Here is a 14,802-nt window from a genome sequence, read left to right as displayed (position 1 = left end):
AGACTATGCTACTTTTTTTTTACACATGGAGATTTGCCAAGATTAAAAACTACTTTCCCATTTGAAAGGTTAGCACCTGTAACCACTAGGCCACATTGCCCCACCCGTTTTTAAACATGAACCTAGAAACATACACTGTCCCCTAAAGACAATGCTATTATGAACTAAAAGGGAAGTCTGTTTTAATGTACAGCATATATGAGACCTAGAATATAATTATATGTGAAGCAGCATTACTGTCTATTAAATAATGCAAATAAGAGATTTCTGGACAGCATACACCTTGAGCTCATGTATTTGAAGGTGCTCTCATATGTGATAATGGTGGATGAGAAAGGCTCACTGATATAAAATATTTTCTTAGGATCACACAATTTGTTCAAGAGGGAAGCCAGTATTGATCACAGGTTGGGTACCTCTTACATCATAGGGTACGGTTTGTTCTTTCATTCTTGGCACATGAGGTTAGACCGCGGGTGACAAGCCACATGAAGGCTCCGTTTGTTTTGGGCTCAAGTGTCAAAGAAGTTAAATGTAGAACAAAATGGAATGGAAAACAATTTTTTAAATAAAAAAATAATGTCTAAGGTTGATCACAGATATAAATGTATCTGCTTCTCTTTTTTTTGGCTCAAGGACTGCTTTAGTTTTTAGGTTGATACTAAGCACTTTGTTTATATTTTATCTTAGTTGATTTTAATAATTTGTTCTGGTAATGATTTATAGACCTTGATTGTTCATTGAGTTCCACTCCATCCGATTATTCAAATGTGCAATTCAGGTAATATTGAAAAGGGAATCTTATGTTGGTATTAGTAACTGTAGTAGGGCCTCATTTTACGTCGTGTGGCATTGCAAAACTTGTGCCTGTGTGTGTGACCGTAATTGCCTGGTGCAACCCGTAGCAATGTGCGACGGAATTTGTGCCTCATTTCCAGGGAGATACAGAATTTGCAACTCTTCGTCATGTGTGACTGGAAATTCTGGTACAACCCGTATCAACATGCACCAGATGTTGTACCTTGTTGCAACTTTGATCGATGTATACCTCACGGGGTGGTTCCTGCTTCAGAGATGCACCCCAGCTTCATTCCCCATCCATCCATTGTTCACTTTTTGGCCCTCAGTGTGGCAGACCAATGACCCTCTCCTCACCTGGCCCCCGACTACATTGTGTTGCCATGTAGTATTGCCCGGCTTGGGCTTGGGTAGTGAGAGTGAATGACTGGGCTGAAGGAACACGGGTCGAAAGACTGCGTGACCCCGCCCCCTGTCTTTCACAGAACAGAGCTGGTGCCAGAAGGCCCTTGTGGAATTGTTTCTGAGCGACCAACTATTGCCCTCAGCCCGCTTCTGCTCCACATATTGTGGATGAACTTCCCAAGTGGCTGCCAACTCCCCCTTTGACGATTGCCTCCTACTCCCACCTACTTCCCTGGGACCCTGACTAAGTGTGACTTTGGCTGTGTGAGGCCTAGTGCCTGGGGGAGGGATGGTTATATTCAATCTGTGTGCATAGGATAGTCGGGGTGAGCTGGAGGGTGGAGGGTGGATTGGGCCACAGGGTTTGCAGTGTGACTTCAATTGACTTGCTAGGTATCAGTTGCACCACATTACGGTGCTTGTGTGTATGTGTGCGAGCACATTGTGTATGGACCTGCCTGATATCCATTGCACCGCATATCAGTGGAGAGTGAGTGTGTGTGTGTGTGGGAGTGACAGTTTGTGGTCTGCCACTGATTCACAACACTGGCCGGCAGTGATGCCTTGCACATTGATTTCTTGCCAGGGGTACACTAAGTTTGACAATGGTTATACCCGTGCGGCCTCAGCCCTCGGTGCTGCTAAAAAGTGTTATAATTCTTTTATGTACATATTTATTATAGTATTTCAACCTAGGGTGCACCCTATAACTATGTGGTATTAAATTTTAAGAAGTGTTGGGGTATTACAAGGTATAGAGCAGCGCCAAAAATACTGCCCTAAGCAGGCGATAAGAGGATAAATGTTTTATTATTTGCATTGTGCAGCACACATATATAAAGCAAATTGACTGTAGAGATTATCTATTTGCAGGAAGAGGTCCCTTCCTGCACATAAATAATTGACCCTGCAGTGCAGGCACCCTGCCAAAATGTTTCCAGTCTGCCTGCACTGGCGCTAGGCTCCTTTTTGCAGTGCGAGTACTAGAGGTAACGCAGGAGTGTGCCTCATTCTTGTGAATACAGTGCATTCCTGTGTTTTGAAAAGGTCGGAGCGTGGATTATCAATTTTGGCGTAACACCCCACTCCACCAGTTTCTTGTAAATATACCTGAAAATTTCACAAAACTCACAACCATCTATTTTCCTCTATTAGGCTTATTAACACAAAACATGTATTCCCTGGCGGTATTTTTTGGAGCTGCCCCATACCTTGTAAATATGGGGCAGAGTCAAAAAGCAATGGGTGTTGGGGCGGAACAGCTATTGCAACACACATTGCATGCCCTTTTCAAGCTAAGTGCTGCGTGAATAGGAGCATTGTTTACAAGGCAGCGTTAAGCCATGTTAAATGGCTTAATGCTGACTTGTAAATAAGGCAAAGGAGTTAACTCTGCCAGAAGGTCATAAAAAAAGATGTTCTGGTGGCGTTAACTACTTGTAAATATTCCCTGATGTTTTATATTTACAACATATTTAAGTCACAATTGAGCTAGCTCTAGTTCATGAAAAAATGTGTGGACATATTTTAAAGAGATGCAACATGATGTATGGCAAACAAATTAATAACATCACATGTACATATGTTTGCTGATCAGTGGGTTCATATGTACATAAAGCATCGTTTTCACCCCAAAAAATACAGACAATTAATTTGCACAAAGTGTAAATATACTTTGTTGTTTGTGCATAGGAACATATGCCAAAAATAAAAAAAGAAGTCATGGGTAGTTTTCTACAAGCTTAGATGTACATGGAAATTTCACAATAATGGTTGACTGCCAACATTTATGTAGACCCAAGATTCTCATAGTGCTTTATATATCTGTCCTGCCATGTGTAAGCATTGTAGAGATCTTACCATTGCCTAACTTATGCACTCAATTTACAAACTTAAAGATGCATGGAAAGCTGGCAAGAATCAAACTCGTGGTTTCCTGCACACTGCATGTTATCAACAGTGAGCATTCCGTCACTGGCTCCCAAATGTTCTAAATTAAGTTTGTAAAATGGAACCAGCATTTTCACTGTAGTGAGAATTGCCTCTCTATTTTATTGACTTCAATTGAGCACTGAACATTCCAATGAATGTACTGATATAGTTTGACCAGGGGCGTAGCTAGAGCTTCTGGCGCCGGGGCTATCCCCCAGATTGCCGCCCATGGAAGGTGGAGGGGCGCGGGGGAAAAGGACGGCGACACTATAAAAATATACATTAAAAAATGGAACGACTAATCGGTCAGTGCACACACACCCACACCCATCTGTGGCATGAATCGTAACCTAGACAAGTTCCTACTGTATAGGTAGCCTGGAGGGAGAGGTAAAAATTAAATGTCACTTACTTAGATTAGGGCAGGATAGAATCAGTCAACTGAACCATCCTGGTCCACTCGTGGCGTCATCCTGAAGTTGAAGGCGGCAGCTACTAACTCGAGGACAGTCACAGGATTTAAGGCTGGGGCCGGGGCTTGTGGCAACAGACAGTACAGTAAGTGCACACAGAGTGACACAGGCCAGCCAACCAGCCCAGTGCACGTGTGCGTCAGATTAACCAATCAGTGCCAGATAGTAGCAAAGCGCAACTAGAGCCAAATTTCAAGGGGAGGTGGCTAAGAAAAAATTCTAATTCTTCAAGCAATAGGCAGAGTGGAGATGCAGAGGCTCTAAGAAGGGGTAAAAAAACAACAAAGCCTCATTAACAAGCAATGGTCTTTTAAAGACCTGTGAAGTACTCGGCTACAGCTGTGTGTGTGCCAGGGAAGCTGTCACAGCCTGGGCTGCCACACACGACGGGGGCTGAAGCACTTTGACCCCAATGGAACTTGTGCGCCTGCTGGGACAGTCAGCAGTAGACAGACACTCAGACTGCCTACCAGTTGTGCACAACAGACAACACTGCATACTAGTCACTCTCAAGTGTGGAGGGGTCTCCTAGTCCCCACTCTCCTACCCTGATAATGACCCTCACATCATCGTGTGTGAGACTGTGGGGCACTCAGAGGGAGGGGGTGCGGCCTAGCTCAGGCCGCGGGTAACACACTCACCAACCAAGCTCTAGTTATTGGGCAGCCCGCAGCCAGCAGCGCTGACTGCTGAGCACACAGTGCAACTCAAGAAGCCTTATGCACAGGAGGTAGCCAGGCTGCAGGCAAGGGCCAGGCCTGGCGTCGAGGACGAGGCGCGCAGTCTTGTCATGTATAGGTATGCCGAAGGCTCTTTCAAACTAAAGAAAAGTTGTTTCTTGAACTTGTGTGTGTCGCTTTAATACATTATTTTGCATCACGGGATAGGCATTGGCTCAAAATGATAGAATTTAAATATTACGCCCCCCACCGCGCCAACCACCCAATGCCCACGCAGCACTCTCATGAACGACCGGCTCAGACAGTTTGTAAAGTGAACTCTATAGATGTCCCCTACAATTGTCTGGTAAACCACAGTAAGAAGTGATGTTGAATAGCACACACCCAGAACTGAAGCCCTTCAAAGTTCAAAGTGGTCTCAGATTTGATACTTACAAAAGTGTGGTATTCGAGGTGCAACCCATTCCTCCCACAATTCGCATGCAAACGAACACTCTCCCGAGCACATAACCGAGCAATGCAGTCAAAGATAAATTACTCTGATGTTTCATAAAACTGCTCTACATTTAAAACTGATGAATGCATGTAGAGCAGCCATTGTGGCACATTAGTAATAAAAAGCAAGTGTCTATATATATATATTTTTTTTTTTTTTTTCTAGTCCTCATTTTCACTCTTGGTATACCACATAGAAGCACTAGGAGAGAGCAATATACTGTCGCAGATGAACTGGGAGAGACAACAGGCAGATTATTCAGTGTTGCCTTACAGTATTGTCGCAATTCTCCAAGAAGCACCACCTTAGGGTAGCCGTGGTAGAGTGATATTGCTGCAGTCCAATACCCGACACGAGTAAGGAGCCACCATTATTGGGTATATGAGGAGAGGGAGGAGACCAAGCAGCTTAATCATTGGACCGTGGGGAAAAAAAACTAAAAAAAACCCACAGAGTAGTCACAGATTTAAACCCAATTTAAGAGAAGCCAAAAGTTCCGTTTATCAGGATTGCCAGGTCTTGCTAAGTCAACTTTTGAGGTTTTCAGGACTGAAATACGCCAATCTAACTGGGTAGGTGGTGTTGGATCTTTCCATTTCCTACAGATTTCTCTTCTGGACAACAATATAAAGTAAAAAATAAGTTTTTGGGCTGGCCCCGGACTTCCGATGTTATTCCAAAAATTACAAGCATCGCATTTATCGAAATTTGAAAGCCCAGAGCTGTAGTCAGTAGAGCACTGATTGAGTCCCAGTAGGAAAGGAGCTGTGGGCACTCGAAAAACATATGTATATCGGAAGCTGCTATTAAACCACACTTGGGACATGCCACAAGAGAATCTGTTGAAAATTTTGATAGCCGCTCTGGTGAGTAATAGGCCCTGTGGAGGGTGAAGAGATGATTCCTACGGAGCCAAGCAGGCTTCATAATGTCCCACATGATCTTAAAGGATGAATACCACATATTCTCAAGGTCGTGGCCTGTAAAAGAGGAGCTCCACAGCGTCTCAGGCAGTTGGAATTCACCATCGACCTCTTCTAATAATAGGTTGTACCAAACTGAGACCTCCTTACTAACAGGGGGTTTATCCAACATCAGGGCCACTAGACTGCTATTTCCTCCTAGTTGAAATCTACCTCTAACAGAAATCTGTGAGTGGGCCCAGCTCGCAATCTGCAGGTATTTAAACCTGGAGAGGCCAGACCCTATTTTAACTAACAAAGAGTCCCAGGAGAGTAGACAACCATCTATGAAGAGATCCCCCCAGACCTCCAGACCAGCCTCTCTCAACGGCGTTGCTAGGCTATCGAGAAGCCATCCCGGGGAGTCCCACAGTGGCGACCTGCCTGCAAAATAACCAATCTTAATAGCACTCCTAATTTTAACCCATGTTTTTACCATGTCCAGCAAGATCTTCAGCTTCACCTTTTTAAAAAACTTAGGATCTCCAAATTTAAACAAAAAACCCTACTGGTCCACCCCCTCTCCTCTAAGTAAAGCAGCAAACATACTTCCAATTCCTAGATTCGTGGGCGTTTTAAACAGCATCCTAGCATGGGAGAATTGGAATGCCCATGCATATAGTTGTAAATCAGGAGCGGCAAGGCCCCCCTTTTCTCTCCGGCCCCTGAGTTTTTTCCATGCTATTCTTGGTGTGCGGTCATTCCAGATAAAAGAAGTAATGTCACCTTGAAGTTTAACTATAACAGACGGCTAAAAAAATAAAGGAACTGTATTAAACAAAAGAGACATTTTTGGTAAAATTGACATTTTAACCAGGTTTACTCGACCAAGATTGCATTAGTCTTCTGCAATCTCTGGCCACAGTAGAAAAGTTCAGCATTGCGATTTTATCTATGTCCTTAACAATAGTAAGACCAAGATACCGCAGAGAAAGACTCAACTGAGCCCTTGCCACTGGCTCAGGATCATTCCATACCATCATCTCGGTTTTATATGCATTTGTTTGATACCCAGATATGTCACCAAAATCGTTAGCCAAAGCAATCAGTGAGGGAGGAGCAATACGCAGATCCGAAGAAAAAATTAGAATGTCGTCCGTGTACAGGGCTACCTTCCTCTCCCATCCCCTATAGACAAAAGACTTGATGTTACGTTCATCCCTCAGCCTTTGGGCGAAGGGTTCAATATATAGGTCAAAAAGGAGAGGGGAGAGGGAGCAGCCCTGACGGGTACCCTGAGTGATGTTAAATGGGTCTGACAGTTTTCCATTAACCAATAAGGAAGCTGACGGATTCTGGTAGAGGAGTCTTACGGCTCTACGAAAACACTCCCCGATATTAAATGTACCCAAGACCCCCGACAGGTATATCCAGTTCACCCTGTCGAAGGCCTTGGTGGCATCAACCGTAAGAATAGCCAGGGGGAGAGATTCCAGGGTCGCCATATCAATGGCCCCCACCAGATCGTAGGTTAATTCAACCTGGCGACCCCTCAGAAATCCTCACTGATCCCGGTGGAGAATGCATGGTGCTAACGCCCCAAATCTACTTGCAAGGACTGATGTAAAAAGCTTGTAATCAGCATTTAAGATGGATATAGGCCTATATGAGCCACAGCTAGTTGCTGACTTACCCGGCTTCAGAATCTGAGTGATGGAAGCATCATTCCAAGAGTTAAGAGGTGACAGCCCAACCTGGAGAGTCTGATTGAACAACTGGGTTAGAAATAGAACAATTATTGGCTCCAAGGTCGGAATAAATTTCAGAAGGAAGGCCATCAGGCCCTGATGCCTTACCCTTCTTGCAGTTGGAAATAGCACAGATAACCTCTTCCTGGGTGTTGGACCTGGCCCTTTTTGGCAGGTTCACCCCGAAACTTTTTTTTGCTTTTTCCTAGCCTGTTTCTGGAACCTAGTGTTGATGGTTTTAGGCCTTTGCGCACTTTTTCACTGTGGTACAGTGTAAAGTGCGTGAGCTCTCTGTGTATGTCTGGTGAGTGACCTGCCCTCCCATAGGAATGAATGGGGAATATGTATGCCCATGGTAGTTCCTGATGTGTGGGGAGTGCAGGGTGGAGTTTGATATGTGTGAACTCGTGGGATTGAATGCTGCGTAATGGTGTATGCGGCATGGTTGTGTCTAGTCTAGAAGTGCCACTTTGAGAAGTTGGCATATTTGTGTAATTTGTGCCTGGCGTGTGATTGACTGGTGAGCCTGGCCCAGAGTGCCTGGGCCTGCTTGTGGATTGACTTTCTGGTTTGAGGGTGACAGGGGCTGCAGAGCCCCCAGGAGGTTGTCTGAGTCAGCCCGTGGATGAAAGGCAGCATCTGCTGCCAGGGAAGTGGGAGGAGATAGCAACTGATAGTGAATGAGGCTGTGCCTGCCTGCTACAATGCTGGCTCCACCTCCCCACTGGGCGACTGTCACCTCTGTCCCTGATACTGAAAGGACTTCCCTATAACCAGTTCTAGCTGGTTTTCACACTGCCTGCACAAAGACTTCAAAGACTTTTCTCTGTATAAGAAGGGGCTGTGTCCCCTTCCAAAATGTTCTTGTTTCTGACTTGAATCTGCCAGGGGCGTGCTGCTGCTTGGGCCCAGGGGAATCCCTGGGCCCTGCCCAGCCCCTGGACCCCTGATGTACTTTCCTGGATGCCTGGAGGATTTTCCTGCTGGGGGCTATGCTGCTCCCTCTTTTATTCCTGGACTGCTGAGGTCCTGGACTCCTGAATGACCTTGCTGTATCTTTAAGGAGGACTTGCTGAACTTTCCTTGTCCCTAGCACCTGGGAGGCGCTTTGGTGTGGATTCGCACTGTTGCTGGGGCCCTGGTCGCTGGTGGAGCAAGTCCTGGGGGCTTGCCTGTGCCCCAGCGCCTTGGGAGCGCGTGTCGGCTTATTTCCGCGCTTCCCCACCCCGTATTTTGCATGGGGAATAGCAGGTACCCACCCTGCGTTGTGCGGCTCTTATTCCTTTGATCCACGAAGCCGGTGCCCACCCGGCATTTGCCCTGCGGCCATGCCGCTAGTCTTTAACTTTTTAATTTACCTCGAGGGAGCCCACCCCTCGGTGAAGTGATTTCCCGCCTGCCTGCCTAAGCGGGGCCGCTGCGCTGCCCGCAGCGACCCGGAAGTGGTTGGCTGGCCGGCCAATCCTGGCGCGACCGGCCGGAAGTCCTGCCCCGCAGCCCGGAGGAAAGAAGAAGGCGCCCGGGAGATGGCGGCCGGTGCCGCCGGTGCGCGGCTCCCATTGCTGAGGGAGAGCCCCGCAGGCACCAGCCAGCAGTAAGGAGAGGGCGGAGGGGGGCGCGGGGCACATGGCCGGTGCCCACCCCCGCCGCCAGTGAAGGATCGCCGGAGAAGTCCCCGAAGCCGGTGAGTCGAAGCCGGCTGGGGGGGAGAGGGGGAGTGAGGAGGCACATTGCCGGTGCCTTCACCCTGAGCGGCCCCACTTGATAGCGGGCCGCTCCAACATGGCGAGAGTTGTACCTGAAGAGCCCTGAGAGGCTCCATGCCCGCAATATTGTTTTAGAGCCCTGTGAGGGCTCTGGGGGCATTTGTTCTTTCGAGTCCCCCGGGGGGGGCTCCACCGAAGGCACCCACATTTGTTGCAGAGCCCTGAGAAGGCTCTGGGGGGCATTTTTAGCTAGAAGGGGGCGTCGGGGCACATTGCCGGTGCCCGCCCCCCCTGCCTGCGAGGTATTTGTGCATTGTTTTAAGAGTCTGTGAGGCCCTTGGGGGACACAAGTGATGTCCAGAGCCTGTGTGGCTCCAACGTCCTGCGGAGCGGGGTGTCAGAGCCTGTGTGGCTCCAACGTGGACATGAGTATCTGCAGAGCCTGTGTGGCTCCAGCTTGGCGCAGTTTTTGTTCTAGTGCCAGTGATGACCCTGGCGCAGTTTGTTGATTCACAGCTGCCCAGCAATTAGTGGGCAGCTGCACCGTTTAGGTTTTGGGATGTTCCCAGGTGCCCAGCAAGTAGTGGGCACCTGCACCGTTTAGGCCCCTGACTGTCGGACTACAGGGCGTCCTAGCCCCAACAAGGCCAGTTGGCCTAGGGACTGCCACAGGTGGTGGCTTATGTAAGGTTTTGCGCAATTGTGTGGTTTTTCCTTGCACCTCTGAATGTTTAGGCATCAAGTGTCTTTGCGCTATTGAGTTGTGTTTTCTTTCTTGGCACCTCTGAATGTTTTTGTGCATCATGTGTCTTCCTGGATTTTACACCTCTGAATGTTTTATGCATCATGTGTCTTCTTTCCTTACACCTCTGAATGTTTTATGCATCATGTGTTTTCTTTTTCCCTACACCGCTGAATGTGTTTTTGATGCATCATGTGTAATGTGTTCTTGCTTCTACCCCTAAATGTATTTTATTCTTAGGTGGTTGTGTTTTGCCTAGTATAGTTTATACTAGAGAGGTTATGTGTCCATGCGTGATCTAGGCCTATGGTAATTAGTATTGCGTAGTGTGTACCTACCTTTACCAGTAGTTACTGGATGTGATTTATAACTGTTATTTTATATCCTTTATTCTAATTTCTGACAGTATTTCTATTTCTAAAAGTGTTGATTATGACAGTGGCCCATGTGGCCCTGTCCTGTAAATAATCCCTTATGAATATTGCCCGTGCCAGTTGGCACAATGTACATGTGTGATTTCTATCTGATGTGTTTTGACAATACAAAAGTTATTTTAATATAACCTTGTGTGGAGTGCCTTTTGTGGTGTGCCTAGGATGTTGTTGCTGTTGTGTGCTGGCGCAAATGCTTTACACATTGCCTCCGAGTTTAGCCTCACTGCTCGTGCCAAGCTACCAAGGGGGTGAGCAGGGGTTATCTTGGCGTGTGACTCCCTCGCCCTGACTAGAATGGTGGTTTCTGCCTGGCTTTGGCGTCAGCCTTAGCCTCCCAGAATAGCCAGTTCTAACATTGTTGGTCAGCGGTGCGGATTTGGACTTGTGTTTGCGCAGTGCCACAGCGACAACTGGCTACATTACAAAACTCTGCATTTGTCAGATAGTCACATGTTTGGGATTATTGTTTTTGATTTTGTTTTTTCCTCAAGAGTGTCATTTTCAAATGGTGTTCCTGCGCTTTATGTTTAGTGGCAGATGAGAGAAAGTGACAGGGCGGGATGCCAGTAGAGGGGGAGGTTCCCATAGATTAGGAATCCCTTGCTGGGTCCAGTGTCCAATCCCTATTCCTGTTCCTGTGTGGGTAGATGGAAGAGAGGGAGTGTGGAGGAGAAATGGCTTGCTTGGGAGGGTGGTTATCCCCTGAGTGTAGTATGTGTGTGTCTGGATTCCCCAGTATGGTAGGATCCAGTGGTGGCAGCTAAAGTGTGTCCAGTGCGTGAAGTCCCATTCCCAGTTCCCAGAGTATGGTGCCTGGTGCTCAGTAAGAGGGGTACAGGTTGAGAGTCAGGGGCAGTGAGGAACTGTCTCACCAGTCTGGAGGGGGAGTGTGTGGATGAGTGGTGTCTTGAACTGGAGGAATTGGTGTGAGTTTTTTTTTAAGGAGCTTGCACGGGAGGTGTACCTCTGGTGGTGTGCAGGAGGTCCTGCAGAGGCACTGGACAAGAAGGTGGACGTCTGGCGGTGTGCTAGGTGTCTTGCAGAGGCATTAGGGAGTGATTCTGAAAGTAGTGACTTGTGTATCTGATGATCCTGTGTAGGTGAAGAGGTTCATGTGTAGCCCAGCTAGGTCCCATTAGGATGGTAGGGGTGTAGGGGCTCACGTCCTGTCTCAGTGGAGGCGGAGTGAGTGTGGGACGGTGTGTCCCACGTTGGCCCGAAACCCTGTCTCTGGGCCTGGTGGGTACCCCCGGGAGCGCCAGGTCAGGGGCCTAGGCTGTACTTACAGGTCATTTGAGGAGGATCTTCCTGTGTCTAGAGGACGGGGAGTGTCTGTAACCAGAACTCCGGCGGTCCTGGTGTTGAGGGGTACTGCTCCTAAGTGGAGGGTGCAGAACTCTGGAAGGGGGTGCAGAGGGACGGTGTACTTCTGACCCCAGTGCAACCTGAGAGTTTAGATCCTAGGTTGGGAGATTAGGAAGCTTCCAGGTCAAGAGGAATCTCTACCAAGGTAGATCAGCTGAAGAGACTGAGGGGGCTGCCCTTGCTGTGTGTTCTGGGGCCCACCTGCAGTTTGATGTTTCCACTAAGGTAGAGGAAAGGGGACTTTACGGTGTGCTGTGTCCCCCCACCTGCTTGAAGAGGGACTGTGCTGTGTGCTTTGTACCTCAGAAGTGGTATAGTTTCCAGGTGGTAGACCAGTGATGGAGTGAGGTCCTGATCTGGTAGGAGAGTTGTGTTCTGGTGAGTGCTTCCCTGTGAGGGTGCGGAAACCCAGAAGTAGAGGAAGGGTGGGGCATTCTTGCCCGTGACCTCTGGTCAGCCTGAGGGTGTGTTCCCTAGGTTGTGGGATCAGTGGTAGTTGTAGCTACACTGAGAGGGAGAGTGGAGATTGGCTATTGTGTGCAAGGGGTTACTGCCCCCCACTCTGTGGTTTGGACAGGACCTGTGATATTTGGATGGCCTAGGGCCTGGTCCTGGCTGTGGATGACTAGTGTGTACCAGTGGGGTATCCTAGTTGGTTCAGAGAGTTCTTGTTTGGAGGAAACCATGTAGGTTCAGAGTGGCGAAAAACTGGAAGGTGACCCTGCCGTGCGGGCCAGTGTCCGTGTTTTGTCGCCCAAAGCAAGGAAACCCATCAGTGGAGTGATTGGTCTACCCTGCGTTTTGGCTGGAAGGGGGTTGTGTTGGACCTGGCTCTTTTTGGCAGGTTCACCCTGAAACTTTTTTTGCTTTTTCCTAGCCTGTTTCTGGAACCTAGTGTTGATGGTTTTAGGCCTTTGCGCACTTTTTCACTGTGGTACAGTGTAAAGTGCGTGAGCTCTCTGTGTATGTGTTGTGAGTGACCTGCCCTCCCATAGGAATGAATGGGGAATATGTATGCCCATGGTAGTTCCTGATGTGTGGGGAGTGCAGGGTCGAGTTTGATATGTGCGAACTCATGAGATTGAATGCTGCGTAATGGTGTATGCTGCATGGTTGTGTCTAGTCTAGAAGTGCCACTTTGAGAAGTTGGCATATTTGTGTAATTTGTGCCTGGCGTGTGATTGGCTGGTGAGCCTGGCCCAGAGTGCCTGGGCTTGCTTGTGGATTGACTGTCTGGTTTGAGGGTGACAGGGGCTGCAGAGCCCCCAGGAGGTTGTCTGAGTCAGCCCGTGGATGAAAGGCAGCATCTGCTGCCAGGGAAGTGGGAGGAGATAGCACCTGATAGTGAATGAGGCTGTGCCTGCCTGCCACAATGCTGGCTCCACCTCCCCGCTGGGCGACTGTCACCTCTGTCCCTGATACTGAAAGGACTTCCCTATAACCAGTTCTAGCTGGTTTTCACACTGCCTGCACAAAGACTTCAAAGACTTTTCTCTGTATAAGAACTGGCTGTGTCCCCTTCCAAAATGTTCTTGTTTCTGACTTGAATCTGCCAGGGGCGTGCTGCTGCTTGGGCCCAGGGGAATCCCTGGGCCCTGCACAGCCCCTGGACCCCTGATGTACTTTCCTGGATGCCTGGAGGATTTTCCTGCTGGGGGCTATGCTGCTCCCTCTTTTATTCCTGGACTGCTAAGGTCCTGGACTCCTGAATGACCTTGCTGTATCTTTAAGGAGGACTTGCTGAACTTTCCTTGTCCCTAGCACCTGGGAGGCACTTTGGTGTGGATTCGCCCTGTTGCTGGGGCCCTGGTCGCTGGTGGGGCCAGTCCTGGGGGCTTGCCTGTGCCCCAGCGCCTTGGGAACGCGTGTTTGCTTATTTCCGAGCTTCCCCGCCCCGTATTTTGCGTGGGGAATAGCAGGTGTCCACCCTGCGTTGTGCGGCTCTTCCTTTGATCCACGAAGCCGGTGCCCACCCGGCATTTGCCCCGCGGCCATGCCGCTAGTCTTAACTTTTTAATTCACTTCGAGGGAGCCCACCCCTCGGTGAAGTGATTCCCCGCCTGCCTGCCTAAGCGGGTCCGCTGCGCAGCCCGCAGCGACCCGGAAGTGGTTGGCCGGCCGGCCAATCCTGGCGCGACCGGCCGGAAGTCCCGCCCTGCAGCCCGGAGGAAAGAAGAAGGCGCCTGGGAGATGGCGGCCGGTGCCGCCGGCACGGGGCTCCCATTGCTGAGGGAGAGCCCGGCAGGCACCAGCCAGCAGTAAGGAGAGGGCGGAGGGGGGCGCGGGGCATATTGCCGGTGCCCGCCCCCGCCGCCAGTGAAGGATCGCCGGAGAAGTCCCCGAAGCCGGTGAGTCGAAGCCGGCTGGGGGGGAAGAGGGGGAGTGAGGAGGCACATTGCCGGTGCCTTCACCCTGAGCAGCCCTAATTGATAGCGGGCCGCTCCAACATGGCGAGAGTTGTACCTGAAGAGCCCTGAGAGGCTCCATTCCATGCAATATTGTTTTAGAGCCCTGCGAGGGCTCCGGGGGCATTTGTTCTTTCGAGTCCCCCAGGGAGGGGCTCCACCGAAGGCACCCACATTTGTTGCAGAGCCCTGAGAAGGCTCTGGGGGCCATTTTTAGCTAGAAGGGGGCGTCGGGGCACATTGCCGGTGCCCGCCCCCCCCTGCCTGCGAGGTATTTGTGCATTGTTTTAAGAGTCTGTGAGGTCCTTGGGGGACACAAGTGATGTCCAGAGCCTGTGTGGCTCCAACGTCCTGCGTAGTGGGGTGTCAGAGCCTGTTTGGCTCCAACGTGGACACGAGTATCTGCAGAGCCTGTGTGGCTCCAGCTTGGCGCAGTTTTTGTTCTAGGGCCAGTGAGGGCCCTGGCGCAGTTTGTTGATTCACAGCTGCCCAGCAATTAGTGGGCAGCTGCACCGTTAAGGTTTTGGGATGTTCCCAGGTGCCCAGCAAGTAGTGGGCACCTGCACCGTTTAGGCCCCTGACTGTTTGGACTACAGGGCGTCCTAGCCCCAACAAGGCCAGTTGGCCTAGGACTGCCACAGGTGGTGGCTTATGTAAGGTTTTGCGCAATTGTGTTGTTTTTCCTTGCACCTCTGAATGTTTAGGCATCATGTGTC

The sequence above is a fragment of the Lissotriton helveticus genome, chromosome 4_1, assembly GCF_964261635.1.
Source record: "Lissotriton helveticus chromosome 4_1, aLisHel1.1, whole genome shotgun sequence".
Lineage (NCBI taxonomy): Eukaryota > Metazoa > Chordata > Amphibia > Caudata > Salamandridae > Lissotriton > Lissotriton helveticus.
Note: the sequence above shows the minus strand (reverse complement) of the source record.